The sequence below is a fragment of the Anolis carolinensis genome, chromosome 2 (assembly GCF_035594765.1).
Source record: "Anolis carolinensis isolate JA03-04 chromosome 2, rAnoCar3.1.pri, whole genome shotgun sequence".
NCBI classification, from domain to species: domain Eukaryota; kingdom Metazoa; phylum Chordata; class Lepidosauria; order Squamata; family Dactyloidae; genus Anolis; species Anolis carolinensis.
The window spans coordinates 161,337,602-161,358,524 of record NC_085842.1 but is presented as its reverse complement, the minus strand read 5'-3'; the positions used below and the strand labels follow the sequence as shown (position 1 = coordinate 161,358,524).

Below are 20,923 nucleotides of genomic sequence, written 5' to 3'. Positions count from 1 at the left end.
TAATAATAATAATAATAATAATAATAATAATAATAATAATAATAATACCTTTATTTTTATACCCCGCCCCATCTCCCCGAAGGGACTCGGGGCGGCTTACATGGGGCCTGGCCCAATAAAACAAACTAATAACAGTAACAAAGCAATAAAACAATTATCCCAGTTAAAAACATCAACATCAATAAAACAATCATTAAAATCAACAAGCAGGATACAGTGTTAAAAACAGGAGACTAATTCGTAGATCCCAGGCGAAGTGCAGAGTGTTACGAAATGGGAAAAGAAAATTTCACAGTTGAATGGACAATAAAGTGCGGTATAAAATGGCAAGACAACAACAATGGGACTATTATGGAATGGACAGATAGATCAATCCAGCAACAACTAAACATCGAAGGCCCTTTGGAAGAGCCAGGTTTTTAAGCTCTTCTGGAAGGAGAGGAGGGTAGGGGCCTGCCTGATCTCTCTAGGTAGAGAGTTCCAAAGCCGGGGGGCCACGACGGAGAAGGCCCTCTCTCTCGTCCCCACCAACATAAAGGTAAAGGTTTTCCCCTGATATTAAGTCTAGTTATGTCTGATTCTGGGGGTTGGTGCTCATCTCCATTTCTAAGCTGAAGAGCTGGCATTGTCCATAGACACCTCCAAGGTTATGTGGCTGGCATGACTGCATGGAGTGCCGTTACCTTCCCGCCAGAGTGGTACCTATTGATCTACTCACATTTGCATGCTTTCAAACAGCTAGGTTGGCAGAAACTGGGACTAACAGCAGGAGCTCACCCCGTTCCCTGAATTCGAACCACTGACCTTTCAGTCAGCTAGTTCAGCAGCTCAGTGGTTTAACCCGCTGCGCCACCGGGGACTACAAAAATCAACATAATCTTCTGCTTTACAACTTTTAGATTCTTGCTAGATTATGAACACTGAGGAGTCTTGTGACGCCCTAAAGACCAACAGATATATTATGGCTTAAGTTCTTGTGGAGTACTAGGCTCTATCTTCACAGTTTATGTCATGTCATCATAAATTAGTTAGTCATTAAGCTGCCACAAAATTCTTGGATTTTGCTGCAACAACTCAAAACCTAAATTTAAGAAACCCAATAGCCAAAATATGCTCTCTTTCAAAGACCTCCTCATCCTGAGAGGCAGCATTGGAGCAATTCTTCTCTCATCCTAGAGGAACTTGGAGAGTGAAGAAGTTTTGCTTTGAACAATAATGGAAAATGCACTTTCCTAAGCCTATAGAGCTCTCTTACCAGTTTCTATGACAACTGATCCACCACAGACATGGACTGCCTTTTTTAGGTGATTGATTACAGCGTGGCATTTTTAACAATTACAAATTAGACAGAAAAGAATGTAAGGATTTCTCAAAATATTATTTACAGAATTGCTCAAAATTTTCAGCATTTCACTCTTCTGGACTTGAAAGGGTGCAAATCTGATGTTTTTTGCTTTAATAAATCTAGGGTTTAAGGTTCTCAAAGGGGTGAAACATCCCACAGTGCTATTTCAAAATGAGCTGAATGAGAAGAAGAACTCCTGATGGTAACCAAAGATTACTGGCAGCAGCTCATAATATTGTTATCTATATAGTGCCATTGTCAGACACCGCAGCAACTGATAGACAACTGAAAGTGACAGGTTCTTGAGAATGAAAGCAAAAATGTGGAGCTAAATGGGGACAAGATGAGAAGGGATTTTAAAAGAGCCTGATAAATCTCTGTTGCAATATTGTGGCTGGTTCTAATATTAGAGCATTGCCTCTTCCACAAACTAACTAGTCAGTGAAGCTATATGGATTGGCAGCAACATCAAAATGTCCCAGTATGGCATGCTCTGTTAGGGGACTAGCCAGTTATGACACTTGCTAGGCATTCTGCCTTCATTTCAGGCATGTCATTCCTCTCTTCTAAGCAATCAGTCAGTAATCCATGGCCACAAAGTATTCTCAGACCCTGTTAAAGTAGGCACATTTTTTCTGTTATTAAGAATAATATTGTTTGTAGGGCAGTAGGTTGTCGTCATCAAGATAGCAATGGTAGTAGTAACATTTTCCATATTATAGTAATAATAATAATAATAATAATAATAATAATAATAATAATAATCTTTATTTATATCCCGCTTTTCTCCATAAACGGGACCCAAAGTGGCTTACAACCAGAGGCGGTTCAACCACCAGGCCAACTAGGCAGTTGCCTGTGGTGCCATCTTGTTGGGGGCACCATCGAGGCAACTCCTGTCTCCTGCAGCCTGCCTCCACTGCCACGCTTCCCTCCGCAAGGGCAGAGAAGCTGCCAAATGCCTTCCTGGCGAGGCCTTCCCCTTCTGCCCAGTGCTCTGGCGAGCACCGGGTGGCCCAGCACTCACCAGGTGGCCCAGCGCTTGCTGGAGCGCTGGGCCTGCCCAGGTGCCCGTGCTGGGCCTGCCCAGGTGCCCGTGCTGGGCCTGCCCATGGTGCCCGCGCCGGGCCTGCCCATGGTGCCCACACTGGGCCTGCCCGCGCCGGGGCCGCCTTTGGGGCCTTCAGAGATTGTGAGGTAAGTGGGTTTATATATCTGTAGAAGGTCCAGGGTGGGAGAAAGAACTCTAATTAATCACCTTGATTAGCATTTAATGGCCCTATGGCTTCAAGGCCTGGCTTCTTCTTGCCTGGGAGAATTGTTGGAAGGTGTTAGCTGTCCCTGATTGTTTACTGTCTGGCTTTCTCCTGTTTTCAGAATGTTGTTCTTTATTTATTGTCCTGATTTTAGAGGGGTTTTTTTAATACCGGGGGCTATCTGGGTTATCTATCTATGCTACATATTTCAAGTAATGCATCATCATTTGATCATTTCATAGAATTTCAGCAGATTCTGAGGATGTGTAGGATGCATGGGGGTGGGAATTTATGAGTGGCTGTCACACAACCATATAACCAAGAATACCTAGGCAGAATAACCCACAATATCTGCTTTGAACTGGGTTATCTAAGTCCACACTGCCCTATATCCCTGTTCAATGTTTGGTGCTAAATTCGCAAATATAGTAATTTCTACATAACATTAACATGTATTGGACTGCTTTTTCTGTTGATTTGTTGTAAAACATGATGTTTTGGTGCTTAATTTGTAAAATCTTAATGTAATTTGATGTTTAATAGGCTTTTCCTTAATCCCTCCTTATTATCCAACATTTTCGCTTATCCAACGCTTTTATTATTCAGTGTTTGGTTTGGGGGGGGGTTGCCAAAATTCTGTTCGCTTACACTTGAAAAATACCTAGGGCCGGCTCTGCTTACAACATTATATAAAAGACAATACAAAACAATATACATATGTAAAAATGACTTATAAAAGCATATTTCAAAACAATTGTCTAATACAATTATTGCAGGCAACTCAACAAGACAAATGGTAAACGTTAGCACGACTCAATAAAAATTAGCCTTCCTGTCATAGCAGCTAAGTGTCTTTTTCATTTTTATTGACTTAGGCAAACTTTAGAACAGTCTCCTAGCCTGCTGATGCCTCTGTTTTATGAACATCTCTAAACATGGTACTGATTTGGTTTGCAAGAGTCTCCACACCAAAAATCATAGAGTCATAGAGTTGAAAGAGATCCATGGCCCATCTAGTCCAACTCTCTGCTATGCAATAAAAAAGGACAATCAAAGTACTCCTGACAGATGGCCATCCAACCTCTGTTTAAAAGCCTTCAAGGAAAGAGCTTCCATCATACTCAGACAGAAAGTTCCACTGCTGAACAGCTCTTACAATCAGGAAGTTCTTCCTAACATTCAGGTGGAATCTCCTCTTTTGTAATTTGAAACCAGGGCAGAAAGCAAACCTGCTCCCTCTTCGGTATGACATCCTTTCACATATTTATACATGGTGATCATGTCTTCTCCCAACCTTCTCTTCAGTGGGCTAAACATGCTCAGTTCTTTAAGATGCTCCTCATTGAGCATGATCTCCAGACCTTTGACCATTTTAGTTGCCCTCCTCCAGATACCTTCCAGCATTTAAATTGTAGTGCCCAGAATTGGACACAATATTTCAGGTGAGGTCTGACCAAAGCAAAATATAGAGGCACCATGACTTCCCTCGGGTTAGACACTATATCCCTTTTGATACAGCCTGAAGTCCCATTGGCTTTTTTAGCTGCTGCGTCACACTGTTGGCTCATGTTCAACTTGTTCTCCCCAGACTCCAAGATCTTTTTCACATGTACTCTTGTCAAGACAGATATTACCTATTCTGTGTTGTTGCATTTCATTTTTTTCCACTTAAGTGTAGTACCTTACATTTATCCTTGTTGATTTTTATTTATTTTTTTAGCTTTTGACCATCTCTCTAATCTGTTAAGATCATTTTGAATTCTGATCCTGTCCTCTGGAGTATTACCTATCCTTCTTAATTTGGTGCCATCTGTAAACTTGATAAGCACGCTCTCTAAACCATTTTCCTACTAGTTTTCTAAATCAGTTTTATACTAGTGGGTGGTGTTACAAATTTAAATCAGGATACAGTAGTCATGCAATGAAAATCATCAGTCCAGGGAACTGAACTGACACCAAATACAAAAATAATCTAATATAAGAAAAAAAGAGAAAAAACAATGGGGAATCAATGGGGTTCATATTGAGTATGACCCACCATCCTAGTTGGGACTATCCAAGAGGATTCAAGCTATTGTTTGAAGCTTCCATATACCAGGTCCAGTTATTTTTATAACTTTCTGGTCCTCTCTGTCTTTGAAAGGATGTAAATTATTAGCAGCCATGTTAAGTATAGATTACATGGTGAGATCATATAGTCAATAGATCACTGAGATATATTCTCCTCATATATTATTTAGTTTTATTTCTCATCATTATCAGTACACCAAAAAGGGTCTGACTTCTTTGAGCCTTTAGAGTACTCTAGTTCAGAGCTCGGAAGCAATGTCTGGGGACCTGTGAGAGCTGTAGTCCAAAATGGTAATTTTGCCAGTCCCTCAGGGCATCCTGAACAGTATTTCCAAATTCAACATGATATCATAGGACCATATTCGATTTGCAGGAAAAAAATATCTATGCTAAGTGCTAATTGCTGTTGTGTGTCTTCAAGTTGTTTCTAACCTATGGTAACCCTATCGTGGAGTTTTCTTGGTAAGATTTGTTCAGAGAAGGTTTAATTTTGTCTTCCTTTGGGGTTTAAAGAGTGTAACTTGCTGAAAGTAAACCCAGTGAGTTTCCATGACTGACCCTGGAATTCAGATCCTGTTTTTCATAATTGTGGTCAAATGATTTTGTCACACGGCCGCCAGGGTCACTCCATGTTGTCGGATGGTGTGGGGAACCTAGCAGCCCATGCCCCACATTGCCTAACTCCTCTCCCAGCTGATCCCATTGATTGTTATAGAAAGATGGAAAGCTTCCTGTGTTGCAGTGGACCAGCTCCGCCCTTCTTCACCCATGGAGCCACATTTGATGGGAGCCGGCAGGCTACTTGGGTGACCTGGGCTAAATTGGCATATGCCGCCGAATGTATCCCTAAGGCCATAAGACTAAAATTGCTACACCATACTGGCTTTCTATAAGTGTGATATCGCTATGCAATTGTCCTTTCTTCATCTTTCACCATAGAAATGAGCTCAAAATAATACAGCCTCCCTTTAGTACTCTTTATAATTTATTTACTATTGTAATTTGTAAAGTACCATAGAGTTCCTCCTCTATTGCCCTCAGAACATCCTTGTGAAGCAAGGCATTGTGATATCCATTTATCACATGGTTTATTGAAGCCAATAAAAACTTCCTCATATCCTACCGTTAACCAATACCAGAGGTGAAACTTGGATTAAGAGCATCCAATACTTAAGAGTATACAATACTAATACTATATCACTTTTCCTCCAACACTGATTATTTTCTGAAATCATTTGTTTTAAATTGACAACCAAACCCAAAGCACACCAAGAAATGTAAAAATTATTCAGATACAAATCGAAATAAAACAAAGTTAGTAGTAGCTGCTGTTCTTGTTCTTGTTGCTTTTTGTGTCTTGAAGTCATTTCTGAGTTAGGGTGACCCTAAGACTAACCTATCACAGGGTTTTCTCACAAAAAAAACTCAGGTTGTGAGAGTGTGGCTAAGCTAAAGGTCTCCAATGGGTTTCCATTTCCAAGTGGGATCTGAACCCTGGGTTCAAAGAGTCCCAGTTCAACACTGAAACCATTTTAATCCACAAAACAGAATTTAGTATGCCAGTTATTATGGTGGTGAAGACTCTGCTATGTTCTTTCTCCTAAGCACATGCTTGCTGTGCAGAAAGTGGACCTTAATGCTGTAGAAAGAAAATGTCCCTTCTTGAAATGTTCATCTGATAGATATTGTAAAATTCTCTTTTTATTCCTGACAGGGGGTTTCTGCATATTAATTTAGTCTTCCATCAATCCATGGAAGACAAGAGGCATAGCCCTTTCCAAATGTTTTAGCAAAATCTGTCACTAAAACTTTCATTGTACCAGCCACCTTCTGCACTGCCACCTACTTCAAATATTGATTTATTTAGTGAGGTTTGGCTTGACTTATTCCCATAAGTGTCCTTCAGCTATAAAACAGTCTAACACTTCATCCACGCCTAACTCAGCACCTTTATAAAGTCTGTTTTTCAATCTTTCCTCAGCCTGAATTATTGAGCTTAGGTAGGTTTGCATGGAAAATGTCAGTCCTGATTTTTTCTTTGTTTTAAAGCATGTTTTAATTAAACATTATGGCATGAAAAATGTCAAAACTGCCTTTCAGTAAATCCCCAAGACCCAGCTGTGATTAAACTGACAAGCATTTATTTATTTAGAACATCGTCATCAGGGCTCTCTTGTGAGAGGAAAACCAGGAGGCTGGATGAAGAGTATTTCTGAAACCTAATGGTGCTTAGGCAACCAACACACATACAGGAGGCTACAAAGTTGTGTTTCATGAGCTACATCTAGCCAACACCACCAATGTGTCCAAGGCCCATATCCCCATGAAAGTATGTCACACCCGACCAGTCTATGGTTGGTTAAGTCATTTCAGCTTCACTCGCCAGAGGCAAAGCTCTCACATCCCAGCCAGAGCCAATGCCCATAGATTGCCACAAAGCCTCTGCAGATTTGTTTGTGGTTGTGCATCTGAAACTGCTCCAATGAATCATGGGCACATGGAACTATCCATAGACCTTTGCTTGGATTTTTACTTCACAAAAGCTGATCTTTGCTTTACTAGATGGTTGCCTTCCTTCCTTTCTTGGATCTGTGCTAGACCTTAGATCAGTGGTTCTCAACCTGGGATCGCCAGATGTTTTTGGCCTTCAGCTCCCAGAAATCCTAACAGCTGGTAAACTGGCTGAGATTTCTGGGAGCTGTAGGCCAAAAACGTCTGGGAGCCCCAGGTTGGGAACCACTGCCTTAGATCTTTCCAGCTTAAACCACTACTTCACACAGACCAGTCACATGTTGGTAGAAAGGGCTGGCCTGTCTAGTTTCAAACATCCCCTCACATTTTCATGAAATTTGATTGACAAGGATGTCATTAGAACCCTTTTCTATGTGTATCCATCTTTTAGTTTTGAAAGAAGATTATTTCAAGTAAGAGTGTCAGAGATACAATGAAGACCACTGGTTAAAGTTTTCTGAAGTCTAATTTGGAAAATCTTAGGCACAGAGAAAGAGAGTAGCATGGAAATAAGTGTCTTTGTGCTATGATCCCGTACCACTGGGAAACTATTGATCTAAACAGTGATTTTTATATCTAGACTAAATCTATGTCAACATTGTTGAATTCCTATGAAACTATGAACATACCACTATGGATAATTCATATAATCAATTATCAAAACCAGAAAAAAAAGTTCCCTTAGTTATGGAGAACCACATAATGACACACAAAGATGGTTATTTGTTTTCTATTGTGAAAGTCCTCTGTATATGAAATCCCTCTTCCCTAAATGAGAAGCCGTATCTCGCTTTCTGAAATCACCTCAGCAATGACTCACAAATTACTAGGCAATTTCAGATTTTATTAAATGTTTTCCAAATGAGCCGATTCATGATTAATACCATTACCATGAATGCCAGAGGCATTAATAGTGATTAGAGGGAGAATGTTTTTTTTAAAAAAAAAACAAGCCATTTTAATAATAATAAAAACAAAACCCAAACATCATTTGGAGACACAGACATCCATCTATTAGTCAACATACTGTATTGCCATGTGATCAGAGCCTGTAAATTGCAATATGAGAAATTCATTCCAGATAGCATGATTGTATCACAGTCATACCATCATTTAAAAACAAATGAATGCTTAAAGTACCACAGTACTCCCAAATCCAAACATTATGCAAATTATCCAAATATTTAAGGTGATAAAACATAAAACCATGTGTACATTATCTTCTTTCAGTAACCTATGCATTATTATTAAACTGTGCTCCTCAACATGCAAGGTGGACTTGATATTTAATGGAGCCTCTGGAAATGAACACTTTGTTGCCCACTCATCTTGAGGAGTGCAGAATGGCCTGTCTCTTTCATTTCTCATCTTCCTCTAATCATCCTCATTCATGACATTTATAAGGAATGGAAAATCCATTTGGTTTTTCATATTGAAAATGTCATTAGGTTTTGTACATACATGAACTGGAGCACTTTTGAACATCAGGACATGATTTTTCAAAAGTTGCAATATTTGCACACTGAGGCTTAGTGTCCCAGTGTAACTATCGTTGTTAATATAAATATTAATGTTATTATTAAGACCCATTGGTACACATCAGATGTAATGGAGAGGCACTCCTCTCCCATATTCAACTTAGTGTCCCAGAGTAACTATTGTTATTAATGTAAATATTAATATTATTATTAAGACCCATAGGTACACATCAGATGTAATGGGGAGGCACTCCTCTCCCAGACTCCGCTTAGGGTCCTAGAGTAACTATTGTTATTAATATAAATATTAATATTATTATGAAGACCCATAGGTACACATCAGATGTAATGGGGAGACACTCCTCTTCTAGACTCTGCTTAGGGTCCCAGAGTAACTATCATTATTAATATAAATATTTATATTATTATTAAGACCCATTGGTACACATCAGATGTAATGGGGAGGCACTCCTCTCCCAGACTCCGCTTAGGGTCCTAGAGTAACTATTGTTATTAATATAAATATTAATATTATTATTAACACCCATTGGTACACATCAGATGTCATGGGGAAGCAGACCTCTCTCAGACTCAGCTTAGGGTCCCAGAGTAACTATCATTATTTATATTAATATTATTATTAACACCCATTGGTACACATCAGCTGTAATGTGAAAGCATCCCTCTGTCAGTACCTACTTATTGTTACGGGGCTGAAACGAAAGGAAAATGAAAGCAAGCACTATGACTGTGCGGCTTTCTTTTTCGTGTCACCTCTTGTTTCCTACGAAAATGTCATCATTCATTTTGTGTAGATGAACAGTCGAAATGAAATTATAGAATGAAGGAAACAAAGGAAAAAATTTGCACACATCTCTACTTCTACGTTTAAAAAAATGCATACGATTGTGCTGTAACTCTTTTCATCATCTACACTCATTAAAATATTTGATGGCAGGGTGTTTCCCCAAATTTGCAACATGCTCACCCTCATTTGGCTTGAGTCGATAGGTCAGACAGTTGTTGAATCTGATTCTATGCAAGATATGTCTGTGAAAAGCGATGAAGGAGGTGCTCGGCTCTTCAGAGAGAGGGAGCTATGATTTCAAAGGGGAGAACAACTAAAGATTATGATACTAGAAGTTGACATAACTATTCACTTTACCATTGGAATAAACTTTCTTTATAAAGACTTCCCTGTATGTACTGTGAACTCTTCAGGGAAAAAAGCCACGATAGAATGGATAACAGCAATAATACTGTATCAGAACATTAGGGTTGCCGTTCTTATCTTAATCAACTACCAAACTCAGCATGTTGCTGTTGCTGCACTAAAATCCTCAACGTTTTTTCCGTATTTTAGCCTCATTTTTAGAATGTGCTACTGTGCGTCTTTTGAGTTTATCATACTGTTACAAAGTAACAGAGGGTGGTCTTGCTTAGTGTGTATTCAATTAAACATTTTTCCATAACTCTGTGGTATATGCAGCTGATCACACTTTCTGCAATGAAACTGCTCTACAGAAGAACTACCTCATAGTATCTACCTGAGGGTTTCATTATACAAGTATGGGAACCAAGGGGACTGGCAGCCACCAGAAGAGGGATGATGCAATGGCAGACAAGAGATATACGTATCTCTCAGCAAGCTCATATCTAAAGTGAGCAAAAGAACTGCACATCCCAGCCTTGAGAATTATATTCTATTTAAGTAGAATCTAATTTCACAGTGCTCAAGGAGAAGAGAATCCTTTTCCCTAATCTGCTTTATCAAAATTCTACCCCAATATACAATCAACCAGGCTGAAACATTTAAAATATGGGTGGGATGGAATCCAAACTTCAGTAGACAGCATGATCTCCATATCTATGAGGAATATGTTACTGAACTTCACAGGAATGTGAAGTGGGTGTGGCTTGTACAGGATGTACTAAGTATTTAAATGAAACTGTAGAAACATCATATATCAGTTTCACAAATATTGGGGTAGTACTCTTTTTCCATTGAAAAAGGCCTCAACCACAAAGAAATGTAGACATGACAAGGAAGGGATCTGACCTTGAAGTGATAGACAGCTCAAACAATGATTTACCGTCTTAAAGAGGACTAGACCCAAAGCTTGGAAAGAGTGGTATCCTAAGGACCAAAGTACAAACATACATAGGACATCCCTCCTGGCTAGCAACTACAGTAAGCCAAGGTTAAAAACTGCCTTCTCTCAATAGCTAAAGTCCTACTGATACCAAATCTGCTTCTCCATCACTTGTACTACATGATTGGCAACTTCAGAGAGTGAACAATTCCCACTTTGAGGTCAGATTTGATCCAAAGCCCTAAAGTTGCAGAACAGCATGTACTGTGACATTTTGTGTCTCTTTTTTCTATACTTGAAAGTGTGAGAGCCATACTGCAAGTTATATATTCCTGTAATATAGGAAAGACATCCTGAAGTCAACAGTCCTTATGCCATACCCAGGAGAAAAGAAATTAAATGAAATCAGAAATGACATTCCATACACAGACAGACAGACAGACAGACAGACATATCACCCAACAAACTCCATGATGGAGCTTCTAACGGAACATCAATTGCCTTCTGAGATTCAGTTTTCCAGTGTGCTAGGCCATTATCATTGGAACCATCAAGTCCTGCAACCACTTTCTTTTCTACAAATAAGAAACAAATAAGGAGAAAGGGTGCAAAGCTTATGTGTAGGCAAGTTGTGTGCACACATATCATAAATGCCTTAAGAAGAAAGGGCCAACCATAGCTTTCTCTCTCTTTCTTTCTTTCTTTCTTTCTTTCTTTCTTTCTTTCTTTCTTTCTTTCTTTCTTTCTTTCTGTTATTTTATTTTTTATAATTTCTTTTGTTACAGCTTATAACAATACAATAAACATTTTTAAAAAGAAAAAGAAGAAAGTTTTGACTTTCAATCTTCCTCTCAGCAGTTATATATACATGCATATTAGTCATACCTTACTTAAGCCGATATCATTTTCATTACTAATATCCTTACTAATATCTTTCCAATATGTGTACACTAGAGTCACTAAAAATGTTTGGTGAATGTGGAACTCTCAAAGTCAGTTTTTGCCTCCTCCGTAAACTCTGTAGGTGGCTTTTAAGAAGCCATTGAGACTAATCTCCAGTTTGCCCACAGACAGAATGGGAGTTTTTTTAATCTTATAGTTACAAAAGGGTTTAACCCACTGCGCCACCAGAGGCTTCAATAAATAGTAATGATTGGTGGAGGGCCACGCACATCAATGAAATCAGAAATGTTTGCTAAATTATTACTTGCAGGTAACAACTGTATGCCCAGGAATTTGTTTGGTTAGAACAGTTTGGCAAGACTGGGAAGAGAGCCTATAATTAAAGAGAGAAATTGGTAGAACTGGGGCTTTTATTTGCATCATCGAACTGATAAGCTGTATGATTGTAAATTCTAAATGCCATTAATATGAATAACTATGACCTGTGACTTTAGACTACTTGCTGTTGCTTCATCTGGGTCAAATAAACACCCTCAGCAGATACCTTAGAGATACACCTTACTGAAGCAATTCAGTCTTTTGTACTATTATTCTCTTCCCTGATAATGATATGCAAGGTTTCAGTGCACATCTTTTATTCCACCAGGAGGAACATTAGCAAAGAACACATCCTTAAGCTTGCATTGTCGCTTTTATGAAAGTTGAATTTCCAAATAATATGTTTCTGCTCAATGGAAGAAATCAAAAAGGAATAGTTTTTTCCTCTGATAAAAATCATGCTTTTACCCTTCCAGAAGCCTTGGAAACATCGTGTATGGGTCAAAGTATTTGAATGGAGCAGAGTCCAAGCAACTCCTCTTTGAGCCATATATGCTCACCCAATGACTTTAGGCCACTCTCAGTCTCACCTTTCTCAAAGTAGGGAAAGTGTGGGAAATGAAAAGTGAACAATATATAAAAATGTACAATATAATGCAATGCCTTCATCTTGTTCTAAGAAGGTAAGGGTAACTAAACAAACAAAATTTGCCAAACAAATAAATCAATTTAAAAGCATGGGTGGTGTCTGCTAACATTCTTCATCTGGAAGTACATGCCAGGTAGTTTTCCCTCCAGTTGGGTGAGAGCTATTGAGGAAGAACTATAGCAATATGGGTTTCCTCCACACTTGGGATTGTTGAGCACCAAATAAATCAGATGTGCTATTCTCTTAACTGGATTGGAATTATGCCAGTTACCAAAAAAAATCTGTTCTCCATAAAATATATTGCTTTTAAATCATGCTCTCAAGAGACCAAAAAATAAGTACAGTAGAGTTTCATTTATCCAACATAAACGGGCCAGCAGAATGTTGGATAAGCGAAAATGTTGGATAATAAGGAGGCATTAAGAAAAAGACTATTAAACATCAAAGTACATTATGATTTTACAAATTAAGCATCAAACATCATGTTTTACAACAAATCGACAGAAAAAGCAGTTCAATACACAGTAAACGTTATGTAGTAATTACTGTACTTACGAATTTAGCACCAAAACATCGCAATGTATTGAAAACATTGACTACAAAAACATTGACTACTAAAAGGTAGACTGCGTTGGATAATACAGAACACTGGATAAGCGGGGGTTGGATAAACGAGACCCTACTGTAGTCTTTGTTAAAAGTTAACATAGTTGATTTACTTACAAACTTCATGTATTCAGCACACAGGTACATTGATTATTGGTTCAAAGTTTTTTAAGCATTCTGTTTCAGTCTCTTCTTTGTTGCATACAGACTAACACTCTCTTATTTATTTATTTATTTATTTATTTATTTATTTATTTTTATTATACTTGTATACCGCTACTCCCAGTTTGGCTCAGAGCAGTTTATAGAAATAGATTAAAACAATACAATTAGCTTTAAAATAACAATAAAAACAGACATAGCCCCGAGTTTTTCACCCATCGAAAGCTTCTGATGCATACTGTACTCAACTAACTTCTAATGTATATTGACTGACTTCTGCAGCATACTTAACTACATACTGCACTGACTGACTGATGCATACTGGCTACTATACTATACTATACTCAACTGCACTGCCTTCTAAAATGGAGTCCCATTCTGAATAGTCCCAGATCTGATCACATGGTCTGTAGTGCCTCCCAAAACCTCAAACGACATAGAGTTAAGGGAAAAACTGCATACCAATATATACATACAGTATAGTAAGCAATCTCAACTATATACATAACAAACAGCTAGAACTGGAGGCTTGTAGAAGGCTGCTATTCCTAACACAGCCTGGTAAAGGGTTACAGTGGTGGGTAAAGCCATGTGGGGTGACATCAAAGAACATCGCCCCTTTGGTCCACCATTTCAGAGACACAGGGCAGATGTATCACCCTGTTCTTCCTGTTCTTCCTGTTGTGGTGGAAAACAAAGACAAAGAGAGCCTTGTTCTTGTTAAATAATATCACCAAAAGTGAAAATATAGGTTAGCCACTTTATATGTTCTGGATGAGGAGCAGAAATGACTAAGAAGAACATTGATGTGTTCATATGAGAGGTGAGCACCAGAGTAGATGTGACTGATGTGATTCCGAAGAGAGTGAAATCCCTCTATTGAATTAAAGATATACCTTAATTAACAAAGGAGATGTGTTCTTGATCACAATAGTAATTGTGTCTGGTTGTCGGTTGATATTATTTAGCATTGCTTACTATTCCTATTTTATATTGTATGCTGTTTTTATCTATTGTTATACTGTGTATTATACTATGTATTTTGTTTATTTTATTTTAACTGTGTTGTCGGGCTTGGCCCCATGTAAGCCACCCTGAGTCCCCGAGGTGAGATAGTGGCAGGATATAAAAATAAAGTTGTTGTTGTTGTTGTTGTTGTTGTTGTTGTATGACATAGCAAACAAGATAGATATGCTGGATTTCATATCACAAAATCACAAGTTGAACACTTCCCAAGTGTCTAGGACTGTGTGATGTATTTTCAGATGATGCGCGCAGATCCCAGTAGGGCGGCCTTTTGCAGTTGGCAGATTGTAATTTTGTCAATGCCTATTGTTTCCAAATGCCAGCTGAGAACTTTTGGCATGGCATCCAATGTGCCAATCACCACCGGGACCACCTGTACTGGTTTCTGTTGTTTTTCGTCAATGCAACTGTCACTTGGGATGGCAACATCAATGATCCTATTATTATTATTATTATTATTATTATTATTATTATTATTATTAGGCATTACTTCCTGAACAGAAATTTCCATGTAATATCAGAAATAACACAGAAAGAATGAGGTTAAGCTCCTGCAATGTAAAAAAAAAAAAAGAGCTCTTCAACATGTTTCAACAAACATTTTATTCAAAAAGGAACAATATGTGCATGTCAGGTGAACAAAAATACTTTGAACCTTCTTGATACCTCTTGAAAACTTTTTTCAAAACACATCACAGATGGGGTCTCCTTTCATCACCTTTCTATTGTTTTGTGATTTTCATTTCAGTGTCAAGATCTATGGTTCCTTACAAAATAGGAGTAACTGATTTATCTACTTTCTGTTTTCTCTCTGTAAAATATTAAGTAAAATATTCTGGAAGTATTTGCCTTACACCCGCCTCAGTTGGATTAGCTACACAGAATTCCATTATTTCCCAACTCAAGCTTTATTGCATCATTTATTAGAAACACGCTGCTGCAACTCAAAATCAAAATCCTGTATTTCTCCATCCCTCTTTTACCATCATCCCCAAACCAGTACTGCTAAGAAACATCCAGCTACACAGCAGAAGGTATTAAACAACTTTGCAAAAAGGGGCTGTTTGTTAGCAGCTTGGTTCAGTGAGATATGCTTGTTGTACCCCTTTTAACATCCACACCTAAGTATTTCAAAGTAGATTATCTATATGTGGTCAAAGCTGCATTGGCCTCCTGCACTAGCTTCTTGCCAGGGTTTGTTTGGATATTGTTTACTGTCAATGTGCATTTAACTGAATCTGATACGGAGGGAGGAATAGAATGGCTCTATTGCTATGGTCTCAGAGAGGAGAAGTTTTGACATGAGAGCACTGGAAATGCCAGATAAGGGACAGCTTCTTGAGATCTATTCCACAATTCATTCTTTTCCTCATCTCTGAAGACCCAGGTTGCTTTGTTAGTAGGGGTGTGCACAACTCAAACAAATGTCTTCATTTATATTAATTAAATTTGGGCGACCCTCGTTTTGATTCTAAAGTGTTTTTCAAAAAAAATCATAAGGGGTTGATGTCAGATCTATTATGGAGTTCCAAAAATATAGTAAGTTTTTTGTGGCTATTTGCCCATTCACACCAGTGGGACACTTAAGGGGCTCCTTCTTCCCTCTGTTTTAGAGCTATCAAGATGAAACTTGTTACAGTTGTAGCACACAATTACCACTCTAAACCACCCATGTTTCAGAATGTTTCACTCATCCACTGATTTTTAGAATTTTTTTAAAAAAAATATGAACAATTTTTTAAAAAACTACATGAAATTTTCCCCTCGAATTTCTCCACAACATAGTCAAGGCAATTCCATCCCCCAAGTTTCAGAAAAATTCACACATCCACTGATTTGTAGATCATTTTTTAAAGTTTTGCCCTAAATTGTTTTTAAAATGACACCAAAAGAGGGACCTTCTGGAATTTCTCCACAGTGAGTGAAGAGGAGCAGGACATAATTTCTGCCATCTCCCAGAAAGATCGACTGATCCACCAATTTTTAGGAGAGGAGACACAGCTTGCAGGAGGAAAAGCAGGTGCAGCTATCATGCCGGCACAGGGAATCCTGGGATTTGAAGTCCAAACTGTAATTGGCTGAGAAAGAGCATGTGGTGCAGCCCCCTTGCCTTTCACTTTTATCCCACGGAGTCTATATGAAATTTATTAGAAACAGCAGGAGTGCCTCCTCCCTTTTCCTCATCCATCAGCACTGATAGGCTGGGGAGAACCTAACATTTTGGTTGCACTGCCCAGTAGAGTTTGTTTCTACTGAAAGACTAAGCTGACTCAATGGGACTTATGACAGTTACGTATTTTCTTACGAAAACTGCATACTGGATGATTTCATTTGTTTGTATGTGGGGTAGTGCTGCTCAGTCTTTGTAATGCAGGTCAGAAGTACAGATTTCATACATCTCTTACAACTTTCGTCCTTATTATTATTATTATTATTATTATTATTATTATTATTATTATTATTATTATTATTATTGCACAGCCCTATTTGTTAAGGTAAAGGTAAAGGTTTCCCCTAACGTTAAGTCCAGTCATGGCCGACTCAGGGTTGGTGCTCATCTCCATTTCTAAGCTGAAGAGCCGGCGTTGTCCATAGACACCTCCAAGGTCATGTGGCTGGCATGACTGCATGGAGCGCCATTACCTTCCTGCTGGAGCAGTACCTATTGATCTACTCACATTTGCATGTTTTCATGGAAGGAGCTGGGGCTAACAGCGGGCGCTCATTCCACTCCTGGGATTTGAACCTGGGACCTTTTGGTCTGCAAGTTCAGTAACTCGGCTTTAACACACTGTGCCACCAGGGGCTCCTGCCCTATTTGTTAGACCCTCTCTAATCTGTTTGTACTGGTCCTGAATACCAGATTGGTTGATAATAAATAAAGAGCCATACTCCCATTGCTTATTAAAGTTTTAATTTCCTAATATATCATCCAGACATATAAAGTATTCTTTCTAAAGTGGAACTGGGATTTGGACTGGGATCATTAGAGCTTTCTGTTATATTTCAGAAATAGATTTCTGATGTTTGTACGGGAATGAGAAGCATGTCTCTAGAACATTATTGTATAATAACTAAAATAGGGGGAAACTATCATACAACCTCAGTTAATGGGTCCTCTTCATCATCTTCTTATATACAAAGGTGCCACCAGGAAACAGTTTCTAACAATAGCTAACTAGCCACCCAATTGGACTTCCCTATATCTTACACACCACCTAGTGGCCTACTCAGGACTTGCAGCAATAATATGAAAAAAAGATGTGTCTTAAGATCTGGATTCAAGGAAATTCTATATCATGATGGGGAAAGGGGACTTGGGGATAAGATAACAGTTTAGAAACTAATGTTTGAGAAATAGAAAATTGGAACATGTAAAAAATCATCCATAATTAATCAACCATAGGATGATGCTCTGGATCCTTGAGAATCATCTCATCACTACTCAGTTAGAAATGCCTTCATCATATTCCAAGATGTTCATCATAGTCCATCATACTCACTTCTCTTCAAATTAACTTCTCAATATTTGATTTAAAGAATGTGACATTTAAACAAAGCTAATGTCCTTTGATGAAGTGTGCGTTTTTCTCTTAACTAGATATTGTGATTTATTTTGGTATGTGACAATAATCTAATAATATATGTCCACATTCCATATGCTTTGGATTAACTATTCCAAGATAATTACTTTCCTTGACTTCACACTGATATATGCCAACATTAGAATCCTCTAACCACCCGGAAACAAGCCTTTAAGCAGAAAACCTTTGGACCACCTCTCATCCTTGTGGCCAAGTACGATTATCTTCCAGGGGTAGAGTCTTGACAGTGGGTCCATAAGTTACTGTGGAGACCTATTTTGGATCCACATGGTCTTTCACATTGAGGACATAGATTTCCAGATGGAAGGTGATGACAACAAGGATTTGCTTGATGTGCCTTCCTCTTGGCACATTTCTTCATTTCGCCTTGCATTTGTACTTCTTCAAAATCCATGGAACCATTGTAAACTGACCTCTAGGTACAATGCTCAAGTACCAGGCTTTCCAGTTCTTGGTATTGTTTATACAGTAGAGTCTCACTTATCCAACATAAATGGGCCGGCAGAACGTTGGATAAGCGAATATGTTGGATAATAAGCAGGGATTAAGGAAAAGCCTATTAAACATCAAATTAGGTTATTATTTTACAAATTAAGCACCAAAACATCATGTTATACAATAAATTTGATAGAAAAAGTAGTTCAATACGCTGTAATGCTATGTAGTAGTTACTGTCTTTATGAATTTAGCACCAAAATATCATGAGATATTGAAAACATTGACTACAAAACATTGACTACTAAAAGGCAGACTGCCTTGGATAATCCAGAACATTGGATAAGTGAATGCTGGATAAGTAAGACTCTACTGTAAAACTAAAAAGGCACTGAAACCATCCAATGAATTTTTAAAATTCACTAAAAAGAGAAGTCCACAGATGCAAGTTTTATAGATTCATACATCCCAGCTCTCCGCTGATAGTTCAAGTGATTGAATCTGAGTTGCTATATCTGAACTTAAAGCCTGAAATGTGGTAGAGGAAGTTTCTGTTTTGCCAAGCAAAGCTTGGTGAACTGCTACCAAGTGTTTATACCAGGCCTGAATTGTCCACACAGTCTATCCTTTTTTTTCCCCTCTGGGTCTAAAGAGAACCTCTCAAATCAAGCAAAACCTTTTAAAAAATCATATTTCACTGCTCAATATACAATGGTCACCAGAGACAAGATCATTTTGGAGATCATCTTCTTGAGCGAGGAAGAGAATTTGTAGAGAAAACTATCGAATTCACTGGTGTTCCCACAGTTGCTTATGGCCACCGTTTCCTCTCTTCTCTTCTTGTAATGCCCTTGGGATAACATTGGATGGCAGCCCATTACCTACACAATGCACTGATTTAGGAGCCCTAATTTCATATTTTATCAGGAAAACTCAAAGAACTGCTAATGTTATTCCAAGATTCTTCATTTCTAAATACATAACATACCAAGAATGACAATATACAATTGTGGCCCTCCAGGTGTCTGGACTTCCAACTCGCAGAAGCCCTAGTCAGCTAGTTCAATGGTCAGGAATTCTGAGGGCTGAAATCAAAAACACCTGTAGAGCTGCAGGTTGAAAAGGGCTGACATATGTAAACTGGGATTATTCATCTGGAAATACATGGCTGGTTCTATGTAATTAGTTCTTTGTTCAAACAAAACCTTTCAGATTAATTCTCCTGATTAGATTAGATAATTTCTCCTCCAGTTGGGTGAGAGCTGTTGAGGAAAAACAATACTGAAATAGATTTTGAGAACCATATGGGACATTTTTTTCTGGAAAACAGGATAGGTTTCAAGCTATCCACCATCTAGAATTTTTTTCCAGTTGACTGTCTTTATGCCCTAGAGATTTCTAAATACAATAGAGTCTTCACCTTGGTTCCTTTTAATGCTCTATCAATAGTTATTTTGGAGGGGGAATAAAAAATATCTTGTCCTGAAGGTATCTCTCCTTATCAATCAGGCCTAAATGCTATCATGGAACATGTGTTGCTAGCTATACTGTCTATATACCAAGAACACCCATTTTTATATTCTACTCCTAAGACTTTGAGTTCTTCAGACTCATTAGATGCTTGAAAGTTTTATTGTTCTGTGGTTCCTTCCCTGTCCAAGCCACAAGCCAATTATTCCTAACTTAGGGCTTCTATACACTGACCCTAAACCCTATACTTGCCTTGAATTGACACAGCAGCTTCTAATAAGCATCACAGGGGCTTTTCTAGATTTAATCCAAATTTGCTGCATTTTTGGCAAAGTCAGGGGAAACTTCAGATTTTGTTGTGAAGACTGCAGTATCCTGGGGTATTGATGAAGTCTGATTGGGTCTGATCCAGCCTGATCAGTGATTCCCAAAGTGGGTGCTACCGCCCCCTGGTGGGCGCTGCAGCGATCCAGGGGGCGGTGATGGCCACAGGTGCATTTGGGGGCAGGGCCAAGGGAGGGGTGTGGCTTCTTCCCAAGAGCCCGAGACAGGGCTGACAATCTAGACCTCTCCTGAGGTGCTTGTTGGGACAAAAAGGGCAGAGTTAGGGAAGGGGGCAGGGCCTCTTCCCAAGAGCATGAGACAGGGCTGAGCCTCTGTATACCATCCCTGTGACAATTGTTAGAACACGGGGGCAGGGTATAGGAATTCAGCTCTGTCAGGAACTCGGGAAGAGGCCCTGCCCCCTCCTCTAGCCCCGTCCACTGTGTCCTGGCAGGCGCCTCAGTATAGGGATAGAAGCTCAGCCCTGCCTCAGAGCTCCTAACTCCGCCCATCCCAGTCCTGGCCGCCCATTTGTGGCCCTGCCCACCTCCCCCTCTCCACCCTGCATCTTGGACTAGGGGAGAGGCTCAGCCCAGCCCTCTTGAGCAGGAGCCACTCCCACCCCTCTAAGCCACACACCTCTTTCCAGGGGGCACTGAGTAATATTTTTTC

At 39.0% G+C, this 20,923-nt stretch overlaps 1 pseudogene; it reads right to left on the bottom strand.

Moving 5' to 3' along the window:
• Positions 1–2,368: 2,368 nt before the first annotated feature.
• Positions 2,369–20,923, bottom strand: part of LOC134295893 (carboxy-terminal kinesin 2-like) — a 42,733-nt pseudogene continuing 24,178 nt past the window's right edge.